At 41.9% G+C, this 15,672-nt stretch overlaps 1 non-coding gene across 1 annotated transcript; it reads right to left on the reverse strand.

The window, feature by feature from the left end:
- Positions 1 to 15,217: 15,217 nt before the first annotated feature.
- LOC120283066 lies at positions 15,218 to 15,324 on the reverse strand. The gene has a single exon (XR_005543068.1). It is a non-coding gene; the product is annotated as a small nucleolar RNA R71 (small nucleolar RNA).
- Between the last annotated feature and the right edge of the window lie 348 nt (positions 15,325 to 15,672).

The raw sequence follows: 15,672 nt of genomic DNA on the forward strand, positions 1-15,672 counted from the left end.
CCTCCAAAATCGGTGCATTGTAATCCACATTGGCTTCTTTTCTTCATACTTGGCCTCACAACCCTACCAGCACGAAAGTAACATAAAAACACACATATTAGTGTAAAAACCTGAGAAAAGTAATGCTCAACATAAGGAATGAACGCTTCGCATTCATATTGTACAAGCACTTATGAAACTCCCCCACACATAAGCTTTTGCTTGTCCTCAAGCAAAAATTAAAACGTTATGTGCATCCATGAAGAAAATATTGAAAGTGCTTGGCCTTAGGTTCACCAAAATATACAGAGAGAGCATTCTACAAGTGAGGGAAATTTTAACCAATGCTCTAGCTAAAAACTTGAATCAAAAAGGAAACAAAACCCGAAGTCGTGTAGGTGTGTGAACTCACTCAAGTCAACCCAAAGTATACTCCTCAAAGTTCTAAGTACAAGGGACTTGTTTATCTACAAAAGTGACAACAATTTAAAAGATGGTAGTAGCTTCACACATCCTCTAAGGTAGCCCTTTCCACAACGGCCGCTAAGGTGGCTTTCACACATTCGAGGTGGTAGCTCTATCTACCGGAGTGGTAGCTTTCACTCATCCTATGAGATAGCTCTTTCTCTCATTAGGGCATAACTAGTATCCAACTTATGAGAGTAGCTTCATACTTTATAGGTGGTAGCTCTTTCCACACAACAAGCACAAATAAACAATAAAACTAATTTTTTTTAATTTAAAACAAGAAGCAACTATAACTAGACCCTTTAACATCGAACTTGAGTTTCCAAAAGAGTTTAAACAATGAGTAGTGCACTAAGTGTAAATCGGACGAAAATTCCTAGAAATTCAAGTAAGAACTAGAGCATGAAAACATTCAATGTTAGAAATTCTCCTAAACTCAAGAATACAATCCTTGCAACTAAGGTGAACCGCCATTGGCTATGTGAGCATATAACAATCAAGAACAATAGAAAAGATGTGTGCACTATGAAACTCCCCCCCACACTTAAGTTGTACATTGTCCCCAATGCACGCATGCAAGCTCACTCAAAATATAAATCATTCAAAAGCAAATGTGGGAGAAGCAATCAAAACAATACTCCCCTGACTCCTAGTATTGTGTTTGATGAAGCTAATTCCATGGGAGTAGTGCTCCAACGGGTTGAGAGGCTCACACAGCCAAGTGCCTCAGCACCTTGGCCGTGCCTATGACTAAGTCTCAATTCCCATGATGACAAGACCATCTGCACGCATACACAAGGGGGTTTAGTGAAGTTCAATAAACTCAGAAGGAAAATCCTTTCTGAGTGTACAAATCCAAAATAAAATGCAGAAAATAAAATGCGAAAAATAAGAACAAAGAAGGTAAAGACGCCTCAAGTGTCGGTGTCAATAGCTAGTACATCTGTTTCCGCTGCTGGTGAAGATGACGCTGGTGCTGCAAAATAAATGAAGATTGGCAAAGAAAAGAGAAAGAGAAGCTTACCGACAAAATGAGAATGAAAGACTAGAAAATGGCCGGAAAACTCAATTAACAACCCTCTAAAACGACGGTGAGAGGTCAGGAGAGAGCAAGGATGTGTTCTCAAAATGTTTGAGGGTCAAAAGATGAAGAAACCCGAAAAGATTTTAAAGAAAACTTGCGGTTCTAGCATTTCTGTACATCCACACGGGCGTGTGGAAATTGCCCATGCCCGTGTGCCCGACCCACAAGGGCAGACGCACGCCCCTGTGGACTCTCCATGCAATCGAGAAAATTCTCTAAGACCCACGCCCGTGCGAAAATTCCACACGGGCGTGGACATTCACAGGACCAACTCACAGGGGCAAATGCACGCCCCTGTGTCTTCTCGGGATAGAGAGATCCTCTGCAGAGATTCGCACGGGCGTGCGAAAATTACCCACGCTCGTGCGATTTTCACAAGGTCACCCACAAGGGCGAGTCCACGCCCCTGTGTGCTCTCAGGATAATCCGCCCAACTCTGTAGGAATTCACACGCCCGTACGGAAATTACCCACGGGCGTGTGATAGTCGCATGGTCATTTACAAGGGTAGCCGCACGCCCCTGTGCCTTCTCTGGATGAGCTCGCAGTGCAAATCCACGGGCGTGAGGAAATTCCACACGCCCGTGCGTCTTCACTGGATGCCTTAGAAAAACCTGCAGGCTCTGCAGAAAGTTTCTAAACATGTTTACACACTCAGAGCCTGCCCTAATATGCAAGTTTTACCAGTGAAAAACATGAGAAATAGCTCAAACGACCAAAACTTCACCAAAACACATGAAAGCACAAGATAACACTAACGGTGCACAAGAAAAGCATAGCAATGGCATATAAGAATCAAAACACCAACACTCAAGCTCTTATTCATGCAAGCACTAAACTAGACACTAGAAAACAGTAGATACTTGGGTTGCCTCCCAAGAAGCGCTTGTTTTACGTCACTAAGCTTGACGTACCTCTTCTTTACCTTATGGAGGCTTGAAAAGAGTATGTTCCTCCCGATTAGACATTGCATAGCTACTTCCCTTAAACCAAAAATTTGCTTGTCGGGGTGGAATATTTATTGGAGAGTCCAACCATCTTACCTTTGGCCTCCAAGGAAACAATTTGGCTTGGGAATTGTCCAAGCTTAGCACAGGTGGGTCATTGGATGGCTTCAGTCTCCTACCCACGTCTTCTTCCAAACCCAAAATCTCTTTCTTGTAATTTATGAATTGATCAATCCCAAAGAGAGATACGTGTTCCATTACCTTTGTAGTTGCTTCTTCTTCAATTTTCACTTGAAAACAATCTGTCTTCGCCAACTCTCCTTGCATCATTTCTTGCTCACAAACATACTGTCCACTCAAACAATCATCATATTGAGTGAACGGTTCTTCTTATATCCTCTCGATCTCGACAACATCATGCTCGTTCCGTCCCACTTCTTCATTGTCATTCACTACCACATCTTCTTTACAAGGAACTTAACTTGCTTACTCAAATACTTGTTGTTCCTTGGAGAGCGTGTCAAGTATCCCTCCTAATTGATGTTCAAGGTTTTTATAGGAGGCTTCATGACATCTTTGTGTGGTCTCCATATTTTGGACGCAGACATCGGATGCTTCAATAAAGTTAGCTAATGCTCTTTGTAACTGAAGTGCATCCTCGCCGAGTATCTCACCCCTTTGACATTCCGCTTGAGGTGTCTCCCAATGTTGTTCACCATTATTCCATAATAAGTTTGGGTAGCCCACTTCAATTGGATGATAAGCGTTGTAACATGGAATGTTTTGTTATCGTGAAGTAACAATTCCATCAACCTTTTTACTGAGAGCTTCGACCTGCAAATATAGAGCAACGACTGGGTCAATCATCATTTAAAATCCTTGCAAGAAAAAGTAAGACATGATAAAAGAAAACAAATAAGAATGATGGAAGAATAAGAAAGTGTGAAATATATATATATATATATATATATTTTTAGAACAAATCAGAACGGTGATAGAGAAGAGATGTGAAATAGAATGAAGGGTAAATAGCTAAGAAAACAAAGTGCAAAGTATCTCTAAATGCCTATTCCCCGGCAACGGTGCCAAAAACTTGACAAGGTCCCATTGCGTATATCCCGCAAGTACACGGGTTTGTCGAAGTAATAATCCCGGGTGAGCGGGTATCGAATCCACAGGGAGTAGGGAATAAAAATACTTAATTCGGTTCTTGGCTATGTGAAAGATCAATGATGATGAGTGTGACAATGATTCAATTCTCAAAAATAAAAGCAACAAGTAAGAGAGTAAAAGTAAAGAAGGGGATAAGGCAATCGATAAAGATGGGGTACCCGGATAATGCTCCGCCTAGGATAATTATTTCAAGTGCAAGAACCCTCTATTATGCTTCCTAATCAATGAAATAGTAGTCATGGAAATCCTTAATTACATAGTCCCAAATCTAAGGTCAACTATGCCTAACTCTATACATGTCCCGGAGGAGAAATCGAACAATCTCAACACCTCGCACTCATATAGAGTTGCAATGAGCTCTAGGGATTCCAAGTGATAAATCTCTTCCTAATTATAGACCTAACCCTTTGGTCCAGGTGGAAGGTCCCTAACCACAATTGAGCCCTAGATACTAAGATCACCTCAACGCTTCACTCCGTTGCACGCGCAACTAAGCCCCAGTGGAAGTTCATCCCTTAGACCATTCACTCTATTATGACCGCAAAGAACTCAAAGAACGGAGGTAGAATCTATTACGTCGGAGGGGAAAAGGGACCCTCCTGTACCTCTCGACTCACCCTCTCAACCCTCTCTAACCTAGCTTTGTCTAACGCTCGTGGTGTGTCACTCACTCACAAGGTTACCAACAAGAACTCTCAACCCTAGTGTCACTCTAGGGGAAATGTTCATACAATCAAGCATTCAAGGTTGGAACTCACAATAAACATCAATTTATTGAAAGCATAATAAAGAGATTCAAAGAAACGAATACATCTTAGGGTTCACAAATACCCAAGTACCCACTAGGGGTTTAGCTCTCCATGGAGCTAAGTACAATCAAAGAAATAGAATGTAAAAGCAATGAATCCATAGAAAACCTCCTCGATGGTCGTATCGATGGTCTTGTGGAGAGTCCTCTACTCGTCGTCCAAGGATTCCCTCGTCCGGTATAGGATACGCCCCGACTGAAGCTCCCCTACCAACCTTCTCCCTAAGGAATGACGATGTCGGAGCCATAGAACATCTCCAAAACCCTAGCCAATACCCCTCAAAACTGTAGCCGAAGCCCTCTCTCAAGTTGGGAAAAAGATAGAGAAAAGAATACTAAAATCGGGGCTGATTCGGCTTTAAATAGGGCTGGAATCGGGCGACTACACGTGCATGGATGCTTCACGCGCCCGTGGGGAATTTCCACACGCCCGTGTGGATCCTCCGAACTCCTGTTTTCTCGGCCGGCTGTGAACAGTGCTGCTACAGTGCTTTATGCCGTATTACTATCGTGCTCTGCTACAGTATCCGCCCTGAATAGCTTCCCGAATCCATACTTTCATCGGAGTAACGCAAACGGGCATACGTTCACGTCGTGGATCACTTGCATCTTCAATAATAGGCACGTTGGTGAAGCTCTTGTTCTATGTACATAAGTCAGAATGCTCGAGTGTGACTACCTTTGTGCCCCTCTAATTGGATGTGCCAACTCGAATACGAGGAGGTTGGCACACGCTCTAGCATCTCACATCAACCTATGTCTTAGCGTTTGAACCTTAGCAAGATTTCCTCCAAAATCGGTGCATTGTAATCCACATTCGCTTCTTTCCTTCATACTTGGCCTCACAATCCAACATGCACGAAAGTAACATAAAAGCACACATATTAGTGTAAAAACCTGAGAAAAGTAATGCTCAACATAAGGAATGAACGCTTCGCATTCATATCGCACAAGCACTTATCAAAGAGTAAGTTAAGTCCTGGAAATCCAAATATAATCGGATCCGGCCTCCCGATCACCGATATGAATCCCCTATGAGGTCCTGGTGGAGAAATCGCTCAATCTCAACACCTCACACCACATATGACCGCAAATCACTCTAGGGATTCCAAGAGGTGTATCCGATTCCTAAAGATTGATCCAACCCTAATTCCTAGCGAAGGATCCTAACCCCCTACAAGGTCCCGGTGGAAAAATCTCTCAATCTTATGCCTCACACCAAATATGGTTGCATAGAGCTTAGGGAACGGAGATAGAATACACCAATCGGAGGGGAAAGGGAATGCTCAATATCTCATGACTTGCCCTCTCAACCCTCTTCAATCTTGAGATTCTAACCCTAATAGAGACCTCTCTCTCTCACCAAGGTAACAAATCATGCAAACCAAATAACCAAAAGATTAATAAGGCAAACAAGCATTAGACAATCAAGATTAAAACTTAATCAAACTCGGATTAAATAGAAACACTAAGCAAATCCACAAAAGATGAGAATCCTAGGGTTCACATGCCCAAATACCCTCTAGGGTTTTAGCTCTCCATGGAGCAACATACAAATTACACCATCAATGAATGAAAGTACATTAAAACCATAGAAATAAACCCCCTTATATATGAACTGATGACCTTGATGGAGAGCTTCGACGTCTTGAAGGACCCACTCCGAAGCTAGGTTCACCGGTGGCTTCCTTGATGCTATGACGGAGAAGGAATCGATCAAAGTTGGTGACGAAGCGCCTCCAAAGCCGCAAAGACCTCCTCTCCAAACCCTAGCCATCTCACCCCTCAAGAGCCGCACAAAAGATGAGAAAGAATAGGGCAAAACGGCTATTTATAGGCCTTAGACCGCGTCTACCACGTGCCCCCATGCGCCCATGTGGATTTTCCACGCTCTCGCATGGGCTGCAGAAATTTCCACGCGGGCGCATGAACAAAACGCAGTCAAAACACTCTTCTCTTGAGGCCACATGTCCGGGCACACGTCCATGTGTTAGCCTATAAAACTTTTCTTCATCGACGTATCTTTGAGAGGTATTGCAATGTTCACAAAGAGAAGGAATATGAAGATGTGGCTGCCTTTGTGCCCTTCCAACTAGTGAATTGACTTGAATCTTCTTGGAAGTTGGCACACATCTCCACGTCTATGAACTCCTCTCGTGTCTTGGTCCTTGAATTAAACAAGAACTCCCAACATTGTGTCTTTATAGCCTATCTTTGCTTCCTTTTTACTCTTCAAGGCATTCACAACCTATATGCATAAAAGAACACCAAATACCCAATATGAGACATAAACCATAATAAAAATGATGCTCAATGCATGTAAAACATATATAAAAATATGTCTACTCAAGCACTTATAGGAAATCAAGGATAAGTGCAAGCAATCCATAGAGAAAACCCCCTTGTAATCTGTATCGATGGTCTTATGGAATTGCCTAATGTTCTCCAAAGGTTTCCTTGTCAAGCCTAGGGTACACCTCGCCTAATCAAAGTCGATGAAATCTCTCCCAATAGCTCTCCTCCAAAGGATCTCGATGTCGAATACCATAGAACTGCTCTAAAAACCTAGCCAAAAGCCTCTCCAAACCCTAGTCGCCTCTCCCAGAAGATAGGGAAAAGATAGGAAAAAGATCCCCAAATAAAACTCTCAAAGCGGTATTTATAGGGCTAGACTCAAGCATCCACACGGGCGTGTGGAATTTCCACACGGCCGTATGGATTTCCAGGTCTTCATTTCCTGTATGCTGTGAACTGTAATTGTTACAGTGATTTTACTACAATGTTTTATTATAGTAAACTTCTGTAGTGCTTCGTTGGAATACTTCCGAATTCATTCTTTTCATTGAGGCCACATAAATGGGCACACATCCATGTGGTAGATCACATTGCATCTTCAATGAAACTATACTGACGAAGCTCTTGATAATGTTGCACAAGTCAGAACATACGAGTGTGACTGCCTTTGTGGCCCTCCACTTTGTGTATTCACTCGAGCACAATGGTGGTTGGCACACACCCACATATCTTTGAGCACAACTTGTGCTTTCACGTTTGTTCAATCCAAGCACTTAATCAACAATTGTGTTCACAATCTACTTTTGTTTCTTTTCATCAAAACTTATCTCCACAACACTAAATGCACAAAAGAACACAAATACACACGAATGAGCTATAAAATCTGATAAAAGTAATGCTCAATGTAAGAAAAGTATACTTCGTATTACTTATACACAAGCACTTATCACATAGTCAATGGGGATTCAATATGCAAGATGTGTTCGCAAGATTCGTAATGCAAACTGATGCTGAATTTGAAGCCATGGATACTACAATTTTTAATGCCCGACTATCTCTTGAAATAATGGAGAACCAGACAAGGGAATCTTCCAAGACATCAGTCAAATTGCCACCAACTAAAGAAGCCCTATCTGGAAATGACACTAGAAAGGAAGAGAATGAAGGTGAAATTGAGATAGAAGTTGTCACGCCCCGACCCGAGTCGAGCACGTGGCAATCGCAATGATAACAAGGAGTGGACCCTACAACACACCACCTCCTAGTCACCGTAAGTCTCAAAACAACCCTACTAACATAACTGACTAAAGAAGAAGCCAATAACAACAACGGAACTAGCCAGGGTTCCAAATATAACTAGAAAGTATAAATACAATAACAAGAACAATACACCAAAGTCTAGTGGATCCATAGAGTTTACATGCACACTTCAACTAACCTACACAAGAAAAAAAAAGGGTAGGTTAGTCTACTGCCTGCCCAGCACAACCCAGTCTAACGTCACAGCCTGAGAAAGAAAAACAGAGAGTACTGAGTAACAAATGTTACCCAGTGAGTGGTGACAGCATAGATATAACAAAGTAGTAAAGTATTCCAAATAGTAATTACCACAATAATAATAACATATAAAAGTAGTTCCAGGTATTCAATAAGTTAACAGATAGCACAATAATTCATAAATCGTACAGGTAAGTAATATTTCCAATACATTGAGCACCACTCAAAATACAAGTTGGCCTCAAACAATTCCCAAGCTAATCATGGCTGCGACTAGTTATGGGACCACCACGGTGTTTTAAGACTTTTAAATTCACAATGCTGCCTTCCTTGGTGTTGGACCCTCAGATTCCCGTGTGGTTATCCCGGGTATCTCACATAAAAAAAACCCCCTGTCAATGGCTCCGCGCACCTCTTGACCAGGGTAAACTCAGGGTTGACCACGTTACCTTCCATTAGGCCAGACCGTGGAACCCCACACTGTAATATTGGACTAAAGTCCACTGTCACTGATAACCCTTTTTTGTGTATGTACCGCAAGTGCACAGGTCTGTCGAAGTAATAATACCCCGGTGAGTGGGTAATTGAATACACAGGGAATAGTGATCAAAAACACAAAGATTGCTATTTAACTAAAACGAGGATGTATTAATATTGATGTGAATAAGAATCAATGCAAATAGAAATAAAAAAAGAAGAAGGAGGCGCAAATAAAAGATAAGAGAGGCAATTGACGATAAATGGGGAATTCGGACATTGCTCACCCTAAGACTATTGTTTCAAGTGCAAGACCAATCATTATGCTTCCTAATTAATGTATAATGAGTCATGGAGATCCATAAACACATGGCTCCAAAACTTATGGTAAACCATGGCTAACCTTATACTATGTCCCAGTAGAGAAATCTCTCAGTCTCGACACCTCACACTGTGCTAGGTTGCTTTAGGCTCTAGGGACCCAAGTGATAAACCCTATTCCCTAAAATAGATCTAACTCTTTGGTCCAGGTGAAAGACCCCTACTCACAATTAAGCCCCAGATACTAAGAATTACTTCAACGCTTCACTCTGTTGCTTGCGCAACTAAGCCCTAGCGAAGTTCGTCTATTAGCACTTCACTCTATTGTGACTGCAAAAACTCTTGGAACGTGGAGGTAGGATAAATCATATCAGAAGGAAAAGGGGACTCTCCGCTACCTCTTGACTCACCCTCTCAACCCTCTCCAATCTAGCATTGTCTAAGCCTCATGGTGTGTCACTTATCCACAAGGATTACCAATGTGGATTCTTGACATGACCGAATATGCGTGTAAACCGCAAGTGCACGGGTGTCAAAGTAATAAATCCCAGATGAGTGGGGTATCGTATCCACAGGGAGTAGGGAATAAAACCATTTAAATTGTTTCTTAACTAAGTGAAAGATGAATAGTGATATGTGTGACAAGATGTGAAATAACAAAAGTAAAAGAATAAGAGAGAGCACAAGTAAAGCAGAAGGTAAGGCAATCGATATAAATGGCGTACCCGGATATTGTTCCGCCTAGGATAATCGTTTCAAGTGCAAGAACCCTCTATTATACTTTCTAACTGATACAATAATGAGTTGTGGAGATCCTTAAATACATTGTCCCAAATTTAAGGTGAACCATGCCTAACTCTATACATGTCCCGGAGGAGAAATTGAATATCTCTCAACATCGCACTCGTATAGAATTGCAATGAGTTCTAAGGATTCCAAGTGATAAATCCTCTTCCTAGATGTAGACCTAACCCTTTGGTCTAGGTGGAAGGTCCCTAGCCACAATTAAGCCCTAGGTGTTAAAATCACTTCAACGCTTCACTCCGTTGCACCCGTAACTAAGCCCCAGCAGAAGGTCATCCTTTAGCCCGTTCACTCTACTATGACCGCAAAGAACTTGAGGAAATAGAGATAGGATAAATCACACTGGAGGAGAAAGGGTATGCTCCGCTATCTCTTGATTCATGCTCTCAACCTTCTCCAGTCTATTTTTGTCTAACTCTCGTGGTGTGTCACTCACTGACAAGAGTTACCAACAAGAACTCTCAACCCTAGTGTCACTCTAAGGAAATATTCAAACAATCAAGCATTCAAGATTGGAACTCAAAATAAAACATCAATTAATTGAAAGCATAATAAAGAGGTTCAATGAAACGAATACATCCTAGGGTTCACAGATACCCAAGTACCCACTAGGGGTTTAGCTCTCCATGGAGCTAGTTATAATCAATGAAATCAAATATAAAAGCAAAGAATCCTTAGAAAACCCCTTCGATAGTTATAGAGAGTCCTCTACTTGTCAAAGGGTCTTTTTGTCCGGCCTAGGATACACCTCGCCGGATCGGTGCCGACGAAAGTTCTCCCACTAACCTTCTTCCAAATGGAGCACAATGTCAGAGCGGTAGAACCTCTCCCAATCCCTAGCCAATACCTCTCAAAACCCTAACCGCCGCCCTCTCTCAAGTTGGGGAAAAGATGGATCAAAGATTCCTGAAATCGGGGCTGAAATCGGCCTTAAATAGGGCTGGAATCGGGAAAACTATTGTTGTAAGCAAATTCCACAAGAGTTAAATGCTAGTCCCAACTTCCCTAGAAATCGAGAACACAAGCCCTCAACATATCCTTAAGTGTCAGGATTGTACGCTCTGATTGGCCATCTATTTGAGATTAGTATGCAATACTGAATCTCAAAATTATCCCAAGAGGCGGATGAAACTTTGGCCAATACTAAAATGTAACCCTCGGGTCATGATCTGACACAATTGTGATAAGTACCCCATGGAATATTTGGTATGCATGGCAGGAAAATGGGCTGATTTCATCAAAAGGACCACAATGACCCACACAGCGTCATACCGCAGAAGAGTATGGGTAACCCAACCATGAAATCTATAGTAATATGCTCCTATTTCCACTTTGGGATAGGCAAAGGTTGTAATAGTCCCGCTGGTTGTTGAAGCTCTAATTTTACTTGCTGACACATGAAGCATTTTATTGCAAACTTTACAATCTCAGAATTCATTCTAGACTACCAAGAATTTCTTTTCCTGATTATACGGTACATCTTATTGCTACCTAGATGAACTGCGTAAGCTGAGGAATGAGCTTCCTCTAAAATAGCATTTCCAAGTCCTTTATCCTTTAGAATACAAACCCTTCCCCAAAAAATAAGGATACCATCACTGCGAAGCCCAAATTCACTAGGTTCACTTTTTTTTTACAACCTCTGCATTTCTTTCATTAACTCCTCATCTGCTCTTTGAGATTCTTGAATCTGCTCAACTAACGAAGGTCTTACCACAAAAGTTAACAACAGAACCTCTTTTGTCTCAATCTGAATTCTGAGATCCATGTCTCAAAGAACTGGAGGGTAGTCAATCACCAGATCCTAATTCTTGATCAACTATAGCCATCTATGATGCCTCAAGTTTAGCTTCTTCTGGGTGAACAAATATTTTAAACTCTTATAATCAGTATAAATTAGGCACCTCTATCCATAGAGATAATGTGGCCAGAATCATGGGTAGAATTATTCAACTCGTGCTTCTTCAACTGTCGAGAAGCTTAAGCTATCATTCTCCCATCTTGCATCAATACATAGCCAAGGTCCTGTCGTGAAGCATTGCTGAACACTACAAATTCATTACCACTAGTAGGCAGAGTGAGCAGTGGCACCGCAGCCAGGTGATTCTTTAACACTTAAAAACTGCTCTCACATTCCTTATCCCAAACAAACTTCATCTCTTTTCGAGTTAACCATTATAAGGGCGCAACAATCTTAGAAAACCCCTCGACAAAATATCGATAATAGCCTGCCAAACCAAGGAAACTTCAAACTTCAGAGCAACCAATCAATGATTGCTTCAACTTTCTTTCGGTCCACACTACATGTTTAAAAAAACTACTTCCTGCAACCAAAACTCACACTTCGAGAATTTAGCATACAACTTCTTTTCTCAAAGGATCTACAATACTGTATACAAATGTCACGCATGCTCTTCTTTAGTTGCTGAGTAGATCAAAATATCATCGATAAACACAATCACAAACTTGTCGAGATATAGTCTGAAGACTCTGTTCATCAGGTCTATGAAAATAGTTGGGGCATTAGACAAACTGAATGGCATGACCAGAAATTCATAATGCCCATATCGCTTACTGAACTCTGTCTTCGGTACATCACTCTCCTTGATCTTTAACTGATGGTAACTCGACCGAAGGTCAATTATTGAAAACACTCTTGCCCCACGCAACTGGTCAAACAAATCATCTATTCTGGGTAAAGGATAGTTGGTCTTGATGGTCACCTTGTTTGACTGTCTGTAATCTATAGACAATCTGAAGGAACCATCCTTTTTCTTCACAAAGAGAACTGGCACACCCTAGGGTGACACACTCCGGTGTAAGAACCCATTGTCCACCTAATAAGTGCTTGTGCGATAAGAATACGAAGTGTTTTTTCTTTGTGTTGAGCATTACTTTTCTCGGGTTTTACGCTAATATGTGTGTATTTATGTTACTTTCATGCAGGTAGGGTTATGAGGCCGAATATGAGAGAAAGAAGCCAATGTGGGTCATAATGCACCAATTTGGAGGAAATCTTACTAAGGTTCAAACGCGAAGACATAGGTCGGGTTCGAGATACCGGAATGTGTGCCAATCTCCTCGTATTTGAGTTAGCACAATTATTTGGAGGGGCACAAGGGCAGTCACATTCAAGCATTCTGACTTGTGCATATAGAATAATATCTCAACCAACATATCAGTTATTGAAGAAACAAAGCGATCCATGACGTAAATGTGTGCCCGTTTGCGTTACCTCGATGAAAGCATAGATTCGGGAGTATTTCGGTCGTAGGGTACTGTAGCAAGAATACTGTGCCAGCATTGGTCACAGCCGGCCCAGAAAACAGGAAAACAGAGAATCCACACGGGCGTGTGGAAATTCCACACGCCCGTGTGAAAAATCCACAGGGGCCCTCACACGGGCGTGTGAAATCCTGATTCCAGCCCTCTAAAGCCGATTTTAGCCCCGACTTCAGCATTCTTTTCTCCATCTTTTCCCTAACTTGAGAGAGGGTCGTAGCTACGGTTTTGAGAGGTATTGTCTAGGACTTTGGAGAGGTTCTATGGCTCTGACATCGCGCGCCGTTTGGAAGAAGGTTAGTGGGAGAGCTTTGGTCGACACCGATCCGGCGAGGTGTATCCTAGGCCGGACAAAGGGACCCTTGCTACGAGTAGAGGACTCTCCACAAGACCATTGCAATGACTAACGAGGGGTTTTCTATGGATGCTTTGTTTTTACATTCGATATCATTGATTGTATCTAGCTCCATGGAGAGCTAAACCCCTAGTGGGTACTTGGGTATTTGTGAACACTAGGATGTATTCGTTTTATTGAATCTTTTTATTATGCTTTCAATTAATTGATGTTTATTGTGAGTTCCAATCATGTATGCTTGATTGTATGAATACTCCCCTAGAGTAACACTAGGGTTGAGAGTTCTTCTTGGTAACTCTTGTGAGTGAGTGACACACTATGAGAGTTAGCAAAGCTAGATTGGAGAGGGTTGAGAGGGTGAGTCGAGAGATAGCGGAGCGTCTCCTTTCCCCTCCGGTGTGATCTATCCTACCTCCACGTTCCAAGAGTTCTTTGCGGCCATAGTAGAGTGAATAGGCTAAGGAATGACCTTCCGCTGGGGCTTAGTTGTGAGTGCAACAGAGTGAAGCGTTGAAGTGATTTTAGCATCTAGGGCTTAATTGTGGCTAGGGATATTTCACCTGGACCAAAGGGTTAGGTCTATACATAGGAATAGGGTTTATCATTTGGAATCCCTAGAGCTCATTGCAATTCTATGTGAGTGTGAGGTGTTGAAATTATTCGATTTCTCCTCCAGGACATGTATAGAGTTAGGCATGATTGACCTTATATTTGGGACTATGCAATTAAGGATTCCACGACTCACTATTGCATTAATTAGGAAGCATAATAGAGATTTCTTGCACTTGAAACGATTATCCTAGGCGGAATAATATCCGGGTACCCCATCTTTATCGATTGCCTTACTTTCTCCTTTACTTGTGCTCTCTCTCTTGTTGTTTTTACTTTTGAGAATTGAATCTTGTCGCACATATCACTATTCTTCTTCCACATTAGTTAAGAAACAACTTAAGTGTCTTTATTCCCTACTCTCTGTGAATACGATACCCGCTCATCTAGGATTATTACTTTGACACCCGTACACTTGTGGTTTATACGCATATACGGACGTGTCAAGTTTTTGGCGCCGTTGCCAGGGAGTAGGCGTTTAGAGATACTTTGCACTTTATTTTTCTTAGCTATTCATTTACTCATTCTATTTCATATTTTCTTATTCTATCATCATTCTGATTTCTTTTTCTTTCTTTTTGGGTGCAGCTCCAGGTTATGACCCGAGGGAACCCCTCCATACTGATTGAAGGAAATCCCGAGCTTGAATGTACACTTAGAAGAAAAGGGAAATAAACTGTGCAAGAATAGTCTAATCTACCTGATTTGGAAGTAGAAGAACCTGAAAACATAGCAGAACAGAATGAGTAGCAGCGGACATTATCCGATTATGCCAGACCTTTAGTAATGGGGACACAATCAAGCATTATGCGTCCGCCGATTACATCTCAGAACTTCGAGCTGAAGCTGGCATTCATTCACATGTTGCAGCAATCCACACAGTTTAATGGTTTGGCCAATGAGGATCCAAACAGTCATATAGAGAACTTTCTTGAGGTGTATGATATGTTAAAGATAAATGGGGTAACGGATGATGCCATCAAGTTGAGAGCCTTCCCATTTTCCTTGAAAGGGAGAGCGAAGTAGTGGCTACACTCATTACCTAGAGCATCAATTACCACATGGGAGGAGATGGTAGAAGCTTTTCTTGGAAGTTATTTCCCTCCAGGAAAATCTGCAAAGCTTAGGAATAAGATCTCATCCTTTGTACAATATGAATTGGAGTCTCCATTTGAGACGTGGGAAAGGTTCAAGGAGCTCCTGAGAAAGTGCCCGCAACACGGATTCCTGGAGTGGATGATTGTTTAGACCTTTTACAACGATCTGAATCAGGGTACAAAGCAACTCTTGGATGCGGCAGCAGGAGGTACCTTAGGTAGCAAGGCCCCCGCTGAGGCCCGTCAATTAATTAAAGAAATGGGGTTAAACAGCTACCAATAGAATGCCAGGGAGAAGAAAAAGGTGGCCGGTCTCCATAAGATTAAGATAGATGCAGTGACTTCGTTGGCTGCTCAAGTGGAATCATTGAGTAAGATGTTAGATCTTCTAACTTTGAACAGATTAGTAGCCGTGATTACTTGCACCGGGTGTGGTGGAAGATATGCTTCCTCCGATTACTCGATATCTATTAATGA

This window comes from Dioscorea cayenensis, chromosome 18 (assembly GCF_009730915.1).
Source record: "Dioscorea cayenensis subsp. rotundata cultivar TDr96_F1 chromosome 18, TDr96_F1_v2_PseudoChromosome.rev07_lg8_w22 25.fasta, whole genome shotgun sequence".
In the NCBI taxonomy this organism is placed as follows: Eukaryota; Viridiplantae; Streptophyta; class Magnoliopsida; order Dioscoreales; family Dioscoreaceae; genus Dioscorea; species Dioscorea cayenensis.